Consider the following 15,955-nt stretch of genomic DNA (forward strand, 5'->3'; position numbering starts at 1 on the left):
TGAATAGACATTGTACTGAAGTTTATATGGTTACCACCTCATGTCCCATCTGTTTCTGTGCTTCACACCAGAAAAAAAACCTCACAAAATGTGTGAGTATTCCATTGACTTAGTAAAGAGGTTTACAGGTTTTTCAGCAATGTAGGGGTGTGCCACAGTCCCAGTACTGGGATAGGGAAGTTTGTTAATCAGAAAGAAAGTTTTCTGTGCCTTCACTGAATGTAATGAAAGCTGTACAGCTTGGCCTTTTAATAAAATTACCTCCCCATCCCCAAATTGCCTCAGCTTTAGTCAATATTCCATGACCCTGCCTTCACAAGGCTAATATTACCTTAAATCACCAATTTTGACGAACCAGATTTATAGGCTCTCCTGTCTTCACAAAAGGGGGATGTTCAATAACAAGCCTTTCACACTAGAATATGTTACATACTGCTTTTTGTATATTTACCCAGATTAGAAATAGGACAGGATTTACAGGCCTTTGGTTTAGTTTTATTGGTCTGGGTTCTTTTTTTACATCCAACATACCAAATTTAACTTAGACCCAAATTATTCAAATTATCCTGATCAAATTATTCATTAAAAAAAAAGTAGTAAAATACTTCTTTAAAAGATATGCTAAAATATTTGGGAATTGAAAACATTCTTCAAAAACTACAAAAATATAGCACACTTTCAGAATATAATGTGTTAAAATATCCATACTTTTCACAATGGAATTTTGTTATTTTGGGAAATCTGCACAATCTTGTTACCATTTCATTTTCTATTTAGGAGAATAATCTTACTAATTGGCTATATATTGGCCTGCAGATATCTAATATGTTTAAGTAGGTGTAACTAAATCCACATCAAGAGTACACCTGAAGGAAAAGTTTGAGCATAGAAAAGTTCAAGCTCTAGAGTTATTCAGGCTGAGCTAGGCAAATAATATCTGGGAAATCTCACATCCATAATGACAGGAGAGCCATATGCCTCTAAAACTGCTTAAAATAAAACCAGATACTCTATAAGTATTGCAAGAAAGTGAAGCTAGAGCAACTTTTTCAAGAAACTGCTGGGAAAAAAAAGGGAACTGCAGTATGTCATTGGGAAAAACATTTTTGGCATAAAAGTGGAAGGAATACAGACTGTAAAAAAATAAAAATATAAAATTATTATTAAAAAAAAAGTCCTTTATGCAATTGCTTCATGTCAGAGCAAGTGTCAAACCTGCTGCTTTCATTATAGATTTTCTGCGTTTCATGATATTAATTTAAAGTTATACACTGTAAAAGCATTGGGCTAAGACATTACCTGTATCTGGACTAATGCAGTTCTATTTGTAAGGTATGCTGAGGTCTGACAAAAGGCAGCAAGACAGGAGAATCTATTGCATTTCCCATATTTGCATGTAGTAAAATGATCTAGGCATGGGCATCTGTGGCTCCAGTGTATGTCTGTATTTCACTCATATAAAATATATGGAATAACATCCATTATATGCTCTCATCAGGAATATAATCCTTGTAATTGTCTGCAATTCATAAGATGCAGAAGTGCCAAAAGAAGCATATTAAAGGTTTAGAAAAGCTTATTTATGAGTTGTAAAATTTTGTGTTTAAAGGGCTTTCTGAAGCATTGATAACACCCTCTCAAATTCAGGTTCTACACTTTTTCCACTGAAAGTCACTGAGACCATCTCTCCAAAATTGTTTTCTATTACAAGTTTTAACATCACTAGGTGCTTTTTCTGTATTTTACTTCAGTTTAATTGATCTTTTGCAAGCTACTTATCAATTAGAATTTATTAGAAACAAATAAATGTTCTTGACTAGGCTTTCAAAACTGGTTCACCCACTCAACAGATTTTGGATTTTGAGATGCACAGCAGACAAAGAAAAATATTTCTACTTCCAGTTCCAGGTTTGCCTGTACTATTCATGGGAAAGTACAATTCTAAGACAACAGGCACCTTACAGTTTCAGGCAGCTGGGTTTCATTCACAGCTAGAGTCTGCTCCTTGCTGAAAAGGATTCTGTTAGGGAAGAATTCTGAGCTGCAGATCTCCTCCTTAGCCAAGGTCCAAGGCCCAGTGGCTGCCCTTGCACACAGCTGCTCTGTGACTGCACTGCAGAAGCCATTAGTGAGCTTCTTCCCACTCTCCAGCATCAACACCCGGGTTCAAATATTGCTCATTTAGGTGATGCAAATTCTTGGGTGATCTAACTGGCAATCAATACAAATTCTTAGGACATGCACCCCTTACCTTGTCAAAAGCAAATTTCATTAACTGGCAACTTGTTTCTGCTGACCACTCATCATTCAATAAAGGAATAAAAACCACCTTCGATACAGCGAGGAAAGATGCACTTAGCAAGTGCATTAACTTATCAAGTTCTGCTCAGGTTGTCTCCTCTCTATCATTTGGATTACTGCATAGAGCTTAATAGCAGGACCCAGCTGGATTCTCTGCTCCATAGACTGGAGAAGAATCAGTTTATAAATGATTGCTTATGACAACTGAATTATCCAGAAGTTTAGAGTTAAGTATTTGCTGTGCTGATCATTTAAAAGATAAGACACTGATCATTTAATGGAATCTGAAGCATGACGTGGCTGAGGAGATTATAGTTTACAATCTACACTTTCATTACCAGAACAGCATTTAATATAGTATTCCAGAGAAGGAATGGCATAGAAAATACTGTAAAATGAAGTGGCTGCATATGCACGAGATCACGTGCTTTTATGCAGTCCTGGTGTAATGTAAAACAAGTGTATGTTAATGCCTTCCAAAAGGAGACAGTAATTACAATCTGTGAAACAATATACATATTGAGACATTCAATAATTAAAATAGAAGAACAGTTCACATATACCCAAGTTTTACAAAAAACAGCTTAATTATTAAAAGGCAGGGGCAATGGTAACAGACAATGCCTGTTTTCAAGCACATGCCGTGCAAAATATTTTCCTTGCAAGAGAAAAGTTAACCTAATTGTGAAACTCTCTCAGTAGTATTTCCATCCGTAGGCAACATTTTACAGCTATTGCTCATGCTGTGCTTCTGGCAGGCAAATGTCATTTTTAAATAACATGGGAGGAATGCAGAGCTGGAGTCAGGGTTCACCAGGAAGATGAGCACAGGGCTCAGGGTTTAGTACACAGGTCACTTGGAACCAGCAGCCATACATTTTCTCAGTAATCTCTGTTGGTTAGAGATCACTGTGGTTCACAACAAAGACAGAATGTCTGTCTGTCTGGTATGACAGGTATACAGCAGCTCTCAAAACCAGACACTCAAAAACGACACTAATTTAGTCTCAAGCAGCATACTTGAAAGTCAAGCAGAAGGAATCAGTTTTAAAACATGATTTTTCTGCTGACAATTCCCATCTTGCAGACAATGTAGCACCAGGTTGTCCTCTGCCATTGAGCTGTAGGCGAAAAAGTGAATGACAGAATAATGGTTCATCCTTGGCAAAAGCCAATAATAGAGAACCCAGTTTTCTAGGTTAAAGTCCAGTTACTACCCAGTTATGAAATATTTTGAAGAGTAGAAGACATCTATTAAGCTTGGTTTTTAAAACTAGTATGCAAAGATTTTTCCCTGAGGAAAATTACTGTTGAAATGGGATCTTTGAATACTTTCTTGCAAAGCTTCAGGATTTGACTAATTGCAAAGCAGTTTTGTTTTGTTTAGTCAATTATTCTAGCTCTATCCCTGAAGCAGCAATAATGAATGAAAAGATAAGAAGCACCCTAATAGTGCTGCAGCTTATGAGGAGAAATATTCATCAACTTCCTCAGATGAAAAAAGTCACTAGAATGGGCACACTTTTCCTTTTTGTATTTTCTTCTTCACTTAGATAAAAGCAAGAGGATAGAATCACCTCAGAGTTTGTAAGACAAGCTCCTTATTACCTGTGAAGAAATATGGCTCCTGAAATCTAAGGGGAACACATCTACCTCTTTATTAATACTAATAATTAATAATTAATAATCTCTTTATTAATACTAAAAATCACATGTGAATAGAACTTAACAGTCTTGTTTTCTTTTCTTTCTTTCCTATGTTACACTAAAGATGATGCATTTGCACTTAGAGTCTCCAAGGCAGAATTCACTCCATTTTGAAGGAAAATTCTTTTTTATGCCTTTTGTTGATTAGATCTGCTCAAGTAGCACAAAAATAAAAGCTTACAGATTTGTTAGTTGTTTCTCAGAAGTGATGCTTGAAGTGACTGGGGCAGTTGCCATGGGTAAACTCCTGGCCTCATTAAACTTTTCACAAAGCTTTCAACAACAGTTTGCTGGTCTAAATGCATTCTGCCAGTACTGCTGAAATTAAATGCTTCGTGTACAAACCCATGGCACTTTTCCACAATTGCCATTGAATATTAATAGTACTCTGTCTTCCTTCCTACCCCATACTTAAAATTAAAATACATTTTAAAATGCAACCAAGTTTTAAAAAAAAAAAAAAAAAAGAACAGCTCATGTGCCATAAGAAATACTCAACTGGAAACATTTTGTGACAATCTTTGTTTATTGCATATTTCTTTATCTCAGCCTGGCCATTCCTACTTCAATGTCACTAAGTACGTATTAAAATGAGTGACACTAGCCATGACCCAAACTATTGAAAGTGAGTAATGATGGGCAGCTGAGCCCCACGTTGAAAAGCTGTTGCCAACCCCCCCTGCTCCTCCTCCCTCACTTTTTGCCAACCTTTTGGCCAGATCTAATTTAAATGTGAATACCTTAAGTAATTGCCAATATTTGTAAAGTCACTATATGCAACTGCATTAAAGACAACAGATTTCTGTGTACTGTTTTGCAAGGAATTTTTTTTTTTTTTTGAGGGGGGGTTCTTTTGTTTTAATGCCCTGTAGTTGCTGGGAAGGTGCTGGATAAAACTTGCCTTGGTGCACAATTGTTTTATACACTTTCGCCTTACTTCATTCTTTAGTGAACATCTCTGGAATAAGTAATTACTGTGGGAACACTTCTTTACAGCAATTCTCAAACAGCAAAATTGGCAGAGGTTGGTTTTATAAAGTTCACAAACTGAATGGTGCCTTATTGCCATAAACAAAGGGATTTTAACTACTAGCATTAAAATACTCTAAGAATAACAGATAAGTGAATCTGTGAATAAAGATAAGTCCTTAATTGACAAGAAAATGAAGGATTAAGCTAATGCAGCATTATAGCAATATGCCAGGGATTCAAACTTTGGCCTACATCACCATTTTGGACTAAATGATTATAAAAGCTTTTTGAATGACAGAAAGCAGGACTCCCCTGAGAAATTTTCTGCCTAAAATTTGTCAAAATAAGTGCAACTTGCACTAAGACTCAACATAGGGTCTCTAAATGAATACATAATGTATTTAGTTACTTAAGATAATTGAAGTCTTGCCAATTTAATTAAAAATAAGCCATGTACTGAAAGGAAAAGATATTTCAGAATCTCACAACTACTGGTAACCCTGTATGAATTTGATGAATGTAGTTTTTTTTCATATTCTGCCTACTGGCTTTACCTGACAAATCAAAAATCTTTTGCCTGAAAAGACAATTCAGACAAAAGTTCAGGAATCAAATACAGAAATCATGATGGGCTTAACTGAATAAGAACTTCTAGCCTTGAACTGCACTGGGTGTACATAAATATGTATATGTTGCTCTAAATTCCATCTAGACAGTATCTTTAAAATCTCATTGCTTTTCCATTTGTCCTTGACACCCTGCACAGCCTTTGTAAAATAAATTTTAAAAATTAAGTAAAATTGAAAACTAAATGTAAAAAGAGCTAAGTGAAACCTGAAGAGTTAAAGCTTCAAGAGGTATTTCGAGCTGATCTTCCTTTTGAATTGAACTAGTGAGTGAATGCTGAAAATAAGATAAAGAAACTTTTTGTCACTTACACTGAAATTAAGGATGTGAGAGAACAAACTCAGATTAGTACCAGTGGAAAAGATTTATTCAGACACACTTGTATAATTTTGATAACTATAGCACAGGAGGAGATGAGACACCCTATACCTCTTAATAAGTGCATAATGGCATAAATTACTCAACGTACAGTCAGAAATAGGCAATCATTTTTTATTAGGACTGCTGGGTACAGATATGATTCTCCTCTTCCAGGTCTCATGAAACCAGCTCTAAACCCTACAGGAATGTCACATGGGAGAGTGGTTCTGAGACCTAGTTTGTCCAAAGCAGTTAGAAACTGTATTTTCTCCTGGGATAACTAGAGCACTTAAAAAAGCCCAAAAACTTGAGTTCTGTGTTGGATTGAAACCAAAGAATTGTAGAATGATTTGGGTTGGAAGGAGACTTTAAAGGTCATTTAGTCCAACCTTCAATGAACAGGAGCATCTTCAACTAAACCAGGCTGCTCAGTGCCTCACCCAACCTGACCTTGAATTTTTCCTGGGATGGGGCATGGATGACCTCTCTGGGCAAGCTGTTCCAGGGGTTCTCCAAATGCTTTTATCCTTAATGTTTGAAGCAATCTTTAAAGACATGTCACTACACAAGCATGCCCAGATATCTGTGTAAAAGCCTTCTCTTAGCCATAATCCTTCTTGAGTCATTCTGAGTTTAGAGAAGAGAAAAGCATTACTACTCAATGTAGATAAAGACACAACTTTAGTAGAGACTCAACTGTAGATAAGTAATCAACTCCAACATTGTTTGTTCCATCTTTCCTATTTCTATAACATCCTTCCCTCCCTGACAGCACATAAAGCACATAAAAATAAAGCTGCATCTGAAAGAGCAGACCTTATTTAGTGGCACCCATTGCCAGGAGATGAATGACAGCTTCCACTCTGATAATGGATTGTGTTCAGAAGCCCCAAAAACCTATGAAATAATTTTGAATCCCTTCATTACTAAAAAAATGAGTCATATTTGAAAGTTTTCATTCTAACCTTGAACTGTGACAGAACATTGTCAGCAATCTTTTGGAATTTGTTAGAAATTATTTGCATAGAAAGATTCTGCTATTGTCTAGAACTTCTGTTGAAATTGAAAGAAAAAATAGGATTTAACCCTGCTTTGAGCAGATAGTTGGACTAACTGACCTCAGGAGATCCCTTTCAAGCTGTAATACTTCTATGATAACATTATGGTGTCAGCATATGGTAGCATCATCAGCTGCAATGATCTTGTGGACAGTCCCTCTTATATTCTTCTCTAAATTCACAGAACAGTTTTTTTCAGTTTCTGGGACTTGATTAATTTTCAGACTTATTGGATGAAACAAGTACCAACCTGCAACTTGAGCAATGTCTTTTTACAATCCTATGTGTTCAATTCATGCATTTGTCCCACAATACAATTTAGGTTTTTTAGCAATACATTAATTTAAATGAAGTAAACAGGCATGCATATTTTTATTTATTTACAATAAAAAATAATCTAATGAAGTTTTAGGTAATTTTACTGTTATTCCATCTCTTTCCAAAGTGGGGTGAATTCTACACAGCTATCCACAGACCTAAAGATGTACAGACAAGTCCTTAAGAGTCAAACAGTCAAACTGCTATAAGAGTGAAAAAGAAAGGCAGAATCTTCTGCAGCACATTAGCTATTTATCTGACCCCTAAAAGAGAAGAGGAAAGAAAATTTGAAAGTAAAAAAACCCTAGAAGGAAGGGGATAAACTAGACATACAGTTGCTAAATTTGAAATTCAAGTCCCACAGTCTGGAAAAGACTCTGAGGAAGTGTTACCCACACAAGATACTTAAAATATAACCAGAGAAAAATGACACAAAAGAAGACTACTAACGAAATTGTATTGACAACAGCAAGTTTACATTAAATAAAGTGAGCAAGTTTAAGTAGAAACAGATCTAGAAAAGCCATTCATAATAATTTGTGGGATCTATTTCTTTCTCTGGAGATTGACAAGCTCCAAAAGTGCACAAGGTTGCTATGAATGGAAGTCAGTGTTTAAGAGGGCTCAGAGCCATCTCTGATTGCTTATATAGTTTACCTTTAAAATTTTATCAGAGTCAGTGTTGGTATGTCATGTCACATATAAACAGAGTTCAAAATACTGTTTTTACTCTGAATTTCAAAGTCAAAAGGATAACTTTAAAGTTATAGTAGAACTAATTCGTTTTAGAGAAAAACTTTTCTAGAACTTCAAAATAACAAAGGAAAACATTCTTTGAAAATAAAAGTATCACTAAGTAAAAATAAAGAGCAGAATGCTCCCTTGCTAGTAAAAAAGTGAAGTAATGGGGTTATGGATAAACAATTCTATACATCAAGAGATTGTCTCTGATTTGAAAACAAAAACTTGTACAAAGGTATGTGGAGTGCAACCGCAGCAGGAAAGAAAATGTGACAGAAATTATGTGTCTACCTCAAATATCTGCAAGGGTTTTGATTGTTTTCTTCCAGTGGATCTTTGAGAATCTAATTTAAATAGCTCCCCTTCCCAACATGGTCATTAGTTGTTGACTGAGACATTTCTCATAGAAAACACTGTAGAAGTATATCCCAAGACAGCATCTGTAGGTTACTCTTTATGTTAATCATAAGGAGTTATGGGGAATACGACAGAACAATGTCAAAAAATTGTAATTGAAAGCTGTCCAAATCAGAGAAAAATTAACTGCTGATAAAAAGTTACTTCAGATAAAATCAGAAGTATAATGAAAGCTTAGAGGTAAATCTGATATGGACATATCAGTTGAACTTAGAGACCCAGCTGCCATGCACAAGTCACCACAGTTTGTGCTTGGACTGTGCACCTGGGACAAAATAACCAATGCTGCATGAATGTCGGTGAAATATGGAAACAAAGTTCTAAGCTCATCTGCTGAGCATATCCTTCCAAGAGGGGAACCTGAATTTGAGCACTTACTGTCTGTTTCAGTGCAAAGTTTCAACCAAAAGTTTGCTAAAAGCACTGTCGATACAGTCACATGAGTTGGAAGACAACTTTTGTAATGAAAAGCAAGCAAAGAATGCAATGGGTCCCATTCTAACATAATTAAAGCCAATGCAGATCCATTTATAGCAAATTTGCCATCTTATTTCCTGTGACAGCTTGGTTTGGGCACCAAAAACCCCAAATTTCTTTCAATTCTGTTACCTAATATAAACATGAGGTTTCCTGGGTTTAGTTCTGCTCTTACTACACAAGTCTAAATGGCACATAAGAGGTTCTAATTTTATATGATTACGCATTATATACAAATTTATAATTTTCTTACATAGACAGCTGTGAGAATAACATTTGCCATGGTTAAACCTTGGCAGGTTGGCATCCATGTTGAGAAAAAGAGCAGAAAATTTTCTTTACACATTAAGTTTAGCATTACTATAGTTCTAAAGCAAAGAACTTTGTTTACTGCTAGCAAAGCCATGAATGTTCACAATGTTCAGCCTTTATTTGTGAACTTTATGGAACTTAAAGCATTAATGGTATAACAGTCTTGCCTTTACAGGTGACTTTTAAACAGGTTACTGCATATAATCAACATCTAGGTATACATTTTTGTCATATTATGGAAACATAAAATTCTGGGAACTTGATTAATCAAGTTTCTCATACCACATTTAAAACAGTATTGCTTAAACTTTAAAATCATGTGGAAATGACTTCATTTATGAGTTAAATGCTGATTAATATCTTTTAGGAGCTGTGGGTGGTCAGCATCTCTGAGAGCCTAACATTTATTTAAGCTGTGATTAACTTTAAACTTTGATGTTTGAAATGCTTTGTGGCCTTGACGGTTTTGTTTGCTCTTCTTTTTTAAAGTTATTTTTAGTATATGCTGATATTTCTTATCCTTTCCTTTTGGGGAGTTGATCATAGAAGAGGGATGGATGTTTTTCTTGTTGCCCACTGTTTTGCTGAGATACTTAGCTGTAAAATTCATATACTTTTTTTTAGAAAACAGACTGACTCAGGTCTTCTGTCCTTTCAGAAAAAAAATATTTATTTCAGTTACAATACCAAATGCAGTACTATGGCAATACTCTTGGGAGAGCCTAAGTAAACTGGGATTCAGTGCAGGAGATGGGTTTATCTCCATAATGCAGAGCAATGCTTAATTTGTTCTATTGGCTTTTCTCCCTCATAAGATGTTGTCTAGAAAATGCAGAAATTATTTTCTAGCAGCAAATAGACATCCCCATGGTTAGGTAAGATAGCTGGTAGTCTCAGATCAACAGCATGAAAATTCTATTTCTGTAAAGTTGCTTTGCTTGCTGGCACTCTCTATTCAAAAATCAATAATCTGAAGAGAATTCTTCAACATCTCATTCTCAGCAAGACTGTCATGAGATGAGTAATGTTGCTGTTTGGAATTACAAAAGGAAACAGAAATTCCTTACAAAAAAAAAATGAAAGCAAAGTAGCTTAAATAAAAAAAAAAAAAAAAAAATCAAAAATCTCACCAAAACACCATGAATTTAAGAAGACTTCTAAGGAAGTGCAAGGTGATTTCTAACAATTCCCTGGAAGGCTCATATGCAAACCACCTCCTTGGGTTTGAGGCTCTGTTCTGTGGATAAAGAAGCCTGGAAGACAGCTCAAGTCCAGCCTTTGTTAGCTCCATGAGAGGGAAACATTGCATTGTCTTAATGGGAAAGCCTGAGCTCCAGAGAACAGAATGGCAACACCCCCACAACTGTACTGTTAATTCTGGTCACTAAAAATAGGATGCATATCCATACTGCCATATCATATTACTTGGCTTGTGATATTGCTTAGGACAGATTGAGCCACGGGCCAAAACTGTGTCAGGGAGCACACAAACAAATAAACAGCACAGACAATTGCATGCCTGAACTAAAAATAATAACCCAGTTTTATTCCTTTTATTAATATGGACATGAAGTAGAAAAGTTGAAAATCACCTCCCTCCCAGCAGGTAGCAGAAATGTGTTGTGTACTTTCAGAAGTTTAAACACAACAGTAGTGGAGTGCCAAAGCTGTTCAGTTTGATTGTGGCTCACCGATATCTGAAACCAGGACCCAGCCAGTCCAGCAGGACTGAGGGGCACCACTGTCTTTAGAAGCCCTAAGTAAGCTGATATCCTCTATCGTACACTTGCAGGATCATTTCTGTTTGGAATATCTGAAAGGAAATATTCTGTTTATTTAGAAGTGATCTTGCTTTCTTTGCACATAAACACAATTTGACTTTTTATTCTAAAACCAAACAGAATTGCTTGCTTTAATTTCCTGCTTCTGACTACCTTAGCATGAAGAAAATTGTCTGACACACTGCAAGCTCACTTGTGGGCAAAGAAACAAGAAATAAAATGCTGGCTTTCATCAACTTTGTGGGGAATACTTAATAGATGATATATAGGAAAGGAAACCAAAAGAAAGACACATGCATTAGCAGTGACACAACTGGTAGCTGTTGCTATTTTTATTGAATGTTGAAGTATTGGTATTCAAGCATGGATTCTTTAGATGAGATAAAAATTTTACTTGTGACGTTTAGAATACAAATAACTTGTTACAGCATCATGTGTAGGCACAAGCAAAAGCAGCTATTTCCAAGAGCATTAAGTTTGTATTTATACTGTTTAGAACTAGAAATTACAAGTGGCAGAATGCTCAATAAGCAACATGGAGTTAAGCAACTTATCACAGTGAGCAGGGGAAGACTGAAGCAATCACAGAGAAATATGCTTAAAAGAGAATGCTGAGAAAAGTTATTTAGTCTCTTTAGCAACTTTCTAGACTATGTGAAAATGCAATTTCATCCCTCCAGATTTCAGGATTGTTGCAATTGGAAAATAAATCATTGATGTAAAGCCCTTTCCAACCCATTAATTTGGGAAGGGCACATGCATAGTTGCTGAGTGAAGTAGAAACCAGTATTGAAATAAAAACAAAGTGGCAGGCAGATCCAAATGAAAAGTGGTGGAGCAAATGCTGTCAAAGCTCAAGATCTGCCAAAAACAAGTGCATAATTACAAACATAGAAACAGAAGAACAGCAGCGCTATCATGGTGCACGGCCAGTATGGAAATCACACAAGTCCTCAGCTCTGGGTCTACTGGGAAAGCTACTCCTTAGTTTGAAGAGCAGAGACATGATGAAATTATGCAAAAATTGATGTATAAAAATACTAAAGCCCAATATATATGAACTTTAGTGTTTATGGTTTATATATAAATGGTTTACCCAACCAACAACACACACACTACCACACAAATAGAACTGTCTAGGACACACCAAGATTGTCTTGACTTTTCTAGCTGGCACTGTAACTGCAGTCATGCCTTGAAACCCAAGCAACTTGATAATAAAACCAAAAATAATCTCAAGGGCAGATTTACTGTGTTGGGAACTTTCTGACTTTATTGGGCATTATTCTTTGTATGAGTTCTTGTCTCGATAGGAGTAGTACATAAAAAGGGTAATTGTTCTAATTCAAGAGTAATCCAGGACACAGATTGATGATCGCTATAGAAGAGATTTAATAGTTATGTCTTCTACTATCAGTATATGAAATATTCAGTTTGACTGGTGACCAGTGCTGGAGCCTTCCTCTTGAACAAATGATGTTTCATCAGGAAAGTGACCTGTTGAGGTGTAGGTGTTGGAAGGCTGGACTGCCACAAAACCACTCCAATTTATGTCTCAAAATGAGCTGTAGAAGCCAGAGGACACTCATTGGCAGCCAGCCCTATTCTGTACTAATTCCTTTAATTTGAGCCATTTAATTTGTTATTTCAAAACAGTTGGGTTGATATATTTTATGCAAATTATTTGAATAGTACCTGCAATGTCATAAGAGATAAGGTTGGCAAAATCTGATTACAGTGTAACAAAAAAAGACTGCATCTTTCCTAGTCCCTGATCTAAGAGGAGAAGAGGTTGTTCTTTGTTCATTAGATGTGGCCTCTGCTCCACAGTCTGCACTTTTATGAGAGAATCTTCTACCATTGCTATGTGTCTGGGCATACCAGTTTACACCAGTGCAGCCTCACTGTGGTAAGACACCAGTGCTAAGAAGAGCTGCTAATGCAGTGATAAAGAAACAAATCCAAACACTAATGGAGCTTTCACAGCTTAAACCTTTGGACCCATGACTATAGCAGCCTGTAAGAGTTTACAAGCTTTTCTTATTGCTCTTGATGTCCCTGACCAGATTTAACTCTATCAAGGCTTTAGCTTTCCAAACCTGGTGGCTCAGAAAATTTCTCTGTATTTCTCCCAGGTTACCTGCCTTTGCAGACCCTCTGCAGACTTCCTTTTTGTGCTTAAATTTGTCCAGGAGCTTCTTGTTCATCCACAGAGGCCATTGAGGTATTCCTGCATAATTCTACAGGTGTCATTAAGGAAAGCTTGACTTCTCTGACCACATCAGTTCTGTGTACCTGCCCCTGAGAACTCCTTTTAGAATGAAACACATTTGTCCTCTGTGTTGTCTTTGTGAACACTCTATCAAAACAAGAGAAAATTTTCATCTGTGGGATAAATAGGACAGGGTTGGCAGAGAGGGAGAAGTAAATTGTCATGAATACTGTTTAGACAAAGGCTTCTGTGAATAATTTATTGAACATCCTTTGGGATAGGAGGAGTAGTAGCGTCTTCATGATTTTTGTTGCACTAGAATGGTAGCTAACCATACTTTAGATAATTAGGTATTTTTTAATCATCTGATAAGACCAGTCAGAATGTTATATAACAAAAAATAACTAGAATTTATAAAGTGAGGTGATGGTTTCCTTTTCATTTAAAGGAGAGAAAGAGAAACGTGGCTGCAGAAATCACATTCTAGAAGACACTGACAAAGAGAAAGGAAGACTTCTTGGTGCCATAATCAGTTCTGGCTTTTTCACTGGGAGGTGTGGTGGAACAAGGTGTGGAAATTTATTCCACACTGATTTATTGCTTCCACTGTTTGAAATAAAAGTGAGTTTTTGTTTGGAACAAAGACTGAATGCCTCTTAGTTTATGGTTCAGTCACATGTGATAGTTCAAACTAAGACTGTCCGGTAAGCCCAGAAAAGGGTTATTGGGAAGTTATTGGGACTGGAAGGTACCTTGGTTCTAGAGTAACACACAGCTAGAGGCTCCAGAGCCTCGACAAGGTAAAAGGCTCGTGACCCCTGACCTGAAAGTTTGGGAAGTAAGAGGCATGCAATTAAGGAAAGCTTTAAAATGTAAAGACTCAGTTTGTTGAAATGGTTTGAGTATTCAGAAGGGAGCTGTCATGGAACCATGTGATAAATGCACACATTCCTACCTACAAACCCTTTAATAACACTGAGAAAAAAATCAAAGTAGTAGATCTTAATTTCCCTTGCTAACAACCTCTTAGGCAGAAAGATTAACATGTGCCAGCACATCTACTAGACCCAAGCTGACTATTAAAAGATTTTTTTTTATTTTGCATATTATTATTTCTAAGTGGACCACACACCATTGTAAAAAATAAACTCTATGTGGTCATTCCTTTGGTTTTTTTTTTTTTTTAATATAATAACAGCTTTGGACATGTTAACAGCATAGTTGCTAAATTCTGTTTATGGCTTCCAAGAAAAAACATATGCTCATTTCTGCTAGGAATTGTAAGCCCTAATGCCATTTTAAATCCATTTTACTAATTTATTCTTTAGGAGACTATAGAAGAAGCCATTTCAAATGCAGTCAGGAACTTGATGCCAGTTCTTCCAGAGCATACTAGTTGCATGTATAATTAAAGTCATGTTTAAACTGCTTTTCATAAATACAGTGCTTTTCTGAGGACCAATTGCACTTTGAGACATTTTATTTGCAAAACTTCATGATTATGCATAAGCAGAAAGAGTATAAGTTAGCCTGATTTTGAACCTCCAGAAAAAATGAGAATCCTAAGAGGAGTAGGGTATATGATAGCAAGGATAGCTATAGGGCAGTCTGAACCTTGATGGGAATACCTCCAGGCATACAGACATGACAGCACTTTCCAGCATGTGTTTAAGTCATTCTATCACCACACTTGCACGTAAACTTTGATTTCTTTTCCCATAAGGATACCTGGCAAAACCAGCAATATTAACTCCATAGATTGAACTAAAAATGTCACAGCTCTGGGAGAGGTTTCTACATTACTATCAAGTTTTAACAATAAACGTCTGTATTTTTATCATTTTTATCACTTTGCAAATTAAATTCAGAGCTAGAAAGGACAATAATCTCAGCACATCATTCAATAAATTATTTAGAAATATGGTGCTGTGACAAATCCAAAAAACCAAGAATTCTGCCAAAGGCACTCAAAGAAACCAAAGCAAACTGAAAAAACTCAGCCACCTCTGCCAGAACCTAAATCAAAGCCTTTCACAACTAGCAAGCTCAGCAGAAGATGGCTAGATTTTGAGAAAACCTGCCTTAGATTTAAAAGGGAATATTGTCCAGACAACTCTAATTATCAGTCCATCACACTTCTCAATAGCCACCACTAGCAGTGAAAGTTTTCCAGCAGTCAGCTACACTTGAATGGGTAAGGGAAGCACGAGTCAGGTGGAGTCAGTGAAATGATATGTCTGCCTATGGGCACACACAAGGAAGGATGGAAGATGGAGAATGCTCCACTTTCCAAAAATGTAACAGATGAACACAACTGTCCTAACAGATTTCATAATGTATTCTATTTGCTATGAATGGGAAGAAAAAGCCAGATATTTGGTTTTAGTGATCATCAGCTGGATCCCCACTTCAGAACAGAGTGAGACCGATGCTGGAAGCATTCAGGAATGGGTATCGTGTTGCCCTTCCAAGGTGAAAGCACTTATCTTTTGCTTTTCAAATAATAAGTGCATGACACTTCTGCATAGCACATCTGTAAAACCTGCCACACTACCCACCTACTTAAACATTTTCAGAGCATCTCATCACATTATTCAAGTCTGGAATCAAACACCCTCCTTACTTGGCTCCTTTTTTGCCATGTAATTCCAATCACTGCAAGAGTGCAATTA

At 36.3% G+C, this 15,955-nt stretch overlaps 1 protein-coding gene across 22 annotated transcripts in view; it reads right to left on the bottom strand.

Annotated features, from left to right (window-relative positions):
• The window catches only part of LOC115492903 (uncharacterized), a 531,227-nt gene that overhangs the window by 454,068 nt on the left and 61,204 nt on the right, over positions 1-15,955 (bottom strand). The gene's annotated exons all lie outside the window — the stretch shown is intronic.

Source organism: Taeniopygia guttata, chromosome 1 (assembly GCF_048771995.1).
Source record: "Taeniopygia guttata chromosome 1, bTaeGut7.mat, whole genome shotgun sequence".
NCBI lineage: Eukaryota > Metazoa > Chordata > Aves > Passeriformes > Estrildidae > Taeniopygia > Taeniopygia guttata.